Source organism: Sorex fumeus, unplaced genomic scaffold (genome assembly GCF_029834395.1).
Source record: "Sorex fumeus unplaced genomic scaffold, SorFum_2.1 ptg000063l, whole genome shotgun sequence".
NCBI lineage: Eukaryota > Metazoa > Chordata > Mammalia > Eulipotyphla > Soricidae > Sorex > Sorex fumeus.
This window is the reverse complement of record NW_026606120.1, coordinates 6,505,949-6,509,737: the sequence shown is the minus strand read 5'-3', so window position 1 is coordinate 6,509,737 and position 3,789 is coordinate 6,505,949. Positions and strand designations below refer to the sequence as shown.

The 3,789-nt window shown below is 46.2% G+C and overlaps 1 non-coding gene across 1 annotated transcript; it reads left to right on the top strand.

Moving 5' to 3' along the window:
* The first annotated feature begins 227 nt into the window (after window positions 1–227).
* LOC130036232 (U6 spliceosomal RNA) lies at window positions 228–334 on the top strand. Its single transcript, XR_008794285.1, has one exon. It is a non-coding gene; the product is annotated as a U6 spliceosomal RNA (small nuclear RNA).
* Window positions 335–3,789: the final 3,455 nt, after the last annotated feature.

Sequence of the window (3,789 nt, the reverse complement as noted above, 5' to 3'; positions counted from 1 at the left end):
GGGCCTGGCCAAAGTGCCTAATGCTTAACTATAAGTTAAGAGCTTGGTCATGGACAAATGCTGACATGATCCAAAAAGTAATAACTAGATTCTGGCCCTTCTAGGGTTAGGAAAGATTAATCTGGCCTGAGCACTGTAGTCTGAGTCTGTGGAAAGATGTTCCCAGGAGAGCTGCCCTACAAGCCTCAATGTTATCTCTTACTGTGTCCATACAAAAATAACTAGTAGTGCTCGCTTCAGCAGCACATATACTAAAATTGGAACGATACAGAGAAGATTAGCATGGTCCCTGTGCAAGGATGATACACAAATTCGTGAAGCGTTCCATATTTTTCTGTAACTGTACCTCATGGTATTTCACTAATAAAAAAAATTAAAAAATAACTAGTATTAAGATGTTGTTTGAGAGTTTTGGACTGAGGAAAGGAGAAAAGCACCTAAAGAGGTATTTTGCCTGTGGGCAGTCAGGAAGGGCTTTGGAATAACTCTTAGGTGGTGTTTCCTTTGAACCTGGTGGGCCCTCAGGAAGGGCTTTCTTTTTTTTTTTTAATTAATTTTTTATTAGTGAAACCCCTCCTTAGGCAACCTGGTGGTCCTCCGCTCCCGGAGGGTCACCATATTGATGCCGAACTTAGTGCGGACACCCGATCGGCATAGCACACTACAGCCCAGCACTCCTGGACTCAGCAATAGCACAGCGGGTAGGATGTTCGCCTTACAAGCGGCCAACATGACCGACCCGAGTTCGATTCCTCCGCCCCTCTCGGAGAGCCCGGCAAGCTACCGAGAGTATTCGGTATGCCAAACACAGTAACAACAAAGTCTCCAATGGAGACGTTACTGGGCCCGCTCGAGTAAATCGTCGATCAACGGGAGAGCCTTTACCTTTTACCTTAGTGAAACACCACGAGGTACAGTTATAGAATAGACTTAAAAATTTTTGTACTTGGGTTTCAGTTATACAATGATCAAGTACCCATCCCTCCACCAGAGCCCATCCTCCACCACCTCGGGTCCCAGCATCCCTCCTCCCCCATCCCCCCCTCCCCCATCCTACCCTGCCTCTGTGGCAGGGCATTCCAGGAAGGGCTTTCTTATGTTGATATTGCTACCTTATGAGGTGCAGTGTTGGCTCAGAGTGCTGGGGAATTGGAGAGACAAGAGAGCTGGAAAGAGTTAGAACAGGGCTGCAAGAGGGAGTGTGAAGAGACTAGCAAGGGGGACAGGGGGAGAAGGACCTAGAAGAAAAATACAGGAGCAGGCACATGGAGAGAGCAAGCCCAGGCTGCGAGATGGAGCGTGGCGAGATGAGCAAGAGAGAGGAAGAGATAGGAATGAGGGGTAGTGTGAGACTAGAATGGGGGGGCTCAGAGAGACTGGGGCAGGCACGTCGGGAGAGTGGAATAAATGAAATCTGATCAATCAACCAGCTTGGCCCTTGTTTCGTCCACTGTTTGCCACATGACCTGGGCCGCCCCAGCTGGGCTAGTGGCCCTGGGCCTACCCCGAACGTGGGCGGCTAGGTGAAGAGCCATCGGGGCTTCGCCCTGGCTGCCCCAGAGTTTATACAGCTGTCTTCGAGGATTCACTGCTGTCTCTGGATCAAGGCCATTGATGCACTGAGATGGCACCCAGAGCTCAATTTTCTATAAGAAAGCTGAGAACTTAAAATGGAGTAAAGATAGCCCTCTTCAATAAATGATGCTGGGAAAACTGTTTAACTATGTGTAAGATTAAAACTGTATTTTTATCTTACACCTCACACAAAAGCCAAATCAAAGTGGATCAAAGACCTTGAAACATGACCAGAAACACATTGAGGAAAATATAGGCAATAACACTTCAAGATTTGCACCTCAAAATCATCTTATAGATCTGATACCACTAACAGGCAAGAAAATTAGAAATAAACAATAGAGTGCATAAAGTGAAAGTTAACTGAATAGAAAAATATTTATATTCAACCATCAGATAATATTTTGATATCCCAGATACATAAAGTACTCACAATGATCAACAAAAAAGTACAAAAATTGTATTTAAAAATAGGGGGAGGCAATGAATAGACACCTCACAGAGGAAGATATGCAGATCATCAGTAGGTGGAAGGAAAAGTGCTCAGCATAACTTATTATCAGAGAAATCCTAATCAACATAACAATAAGATACCATCTCACACCAGTAAGAATCACTTAATCACTTAACTTCCCGTTAGTCGTCGATTTGCTCGAGCGGGCGCCAGTAACATCTCCATTTGTCCCTGTGCTGTGCTAGTGTAGCCCAATGGCATCTGTTCGCTCCGGGAATATGAAGGGCCTCATACCAATCTTTCATGATCTTGACGAAGAAGTCTGACCATCTGGTAGGTGAGCGGTCACGCGGTCTTTTGATATCCCGTGGAATCCAATCAGTAACAGCTCTAGTCCAGCGGTCGTCTTTAAATCTCATTACACGGATGTCAGAACTCCGGATTCTTTCTCTCATTTGAGTGAAACGTGATATTCCAAGCATAGCTCTTTCTATTCTTCTTTGGGAGACCTGAATAGCGTTCTCATCTTGTTTGCGTAGGGCCCAGGTCTCTGAGGCATATGTTAATGCAGGAAGAACAGTGGAATCAAAGAGATGTGCCCGGAGCCAGAGGTTCTTCGTCCTCTTAGCTATTGCTTTGATGTTCTTAAAGGCATTCCAAGCCGCTCTCTTCCTCCTGCGCAGCTCGGGTGCCAGGTCATTTGTCATGTTGACCTCTCGACCTAGGTACACATAGCTGTTGCATTCGGAGATGGTCGTTCCATTGAGAGCGAATGGGGCGTCAGGAACGAGGCTGTTAGTCATAAACATTGTCTTCGTAAGATTCAGCTGTAGTCCTACCTTTCCACACTCACGGTCAAAGTTGGCCAGCATTTGTGCCAATTGGCTGATGTTTGGTGTTATTAAAACAATGTCATCAGCAAAGCGGAGGTGGTGTAGTTGCCGACCATCTATCTTCACTCCCATTCCTTCCCATTCCAGTCATCGCATGATGTTCTCGAGGGTGGCACTGAAGAGTTTCGGTGAAATGGTATCACCCTGCCGCACCCCTCTCTTGACATCAACGATCACTTCTTTGTAGAATGGTGAGATCCTGGTAGTGAATCCGAAATACAGCTCACGGAGGATCCTGATGTATTGGGCTTGAATGCCCTGATTGGCTAGGGCTTCAATGACTGCTTCCATCTCAATAGAATCAAAGGCCTTCTTTAAATCAATGAACGTTAAACAGAGCGGCATCTTGAACTCCCAAGAAACCTCAATGAGCTTGGTTATCGTGTGGATATGGTCGATGGTGCTGAATCCTTTGCGGAACCCGGCTTGCTCACATGGTTGTCCTTCATCTAGTGTTCTGCCAATCCTATTTAGGATGACTCGAGTGAACAACTTGTAGATGACAGACAATAGGCAGATCGGGCGATAGTTGCCAATGTCATGGATGTCTCCCTTCTTGAACAGTAGTACGGTCCTGCTGGTTTTCCATTGGGATGGAACCTTGCATTCAGACAGGTAGCGAGTGAAGAGCCGAGCCAGTGTATTGATGAGTACTGACAGCAGGTTCTTCAGGTGTTCAGGTCTGACCTTGTCTGGGCCGGGTGCTGTTTGTTTCTTTACCGGCAAAATGGCGTGTCGGATTTCGGAAGGGAGAACGTTGGGAACGACATATCCATCCTGTGGAATTTGGTATGTCAGCAAGTGGACATGGCTATCGAAGAGATTTGAGTAGAAGTCATGGATAATCTTCTCCATTGCCGTTCTGGA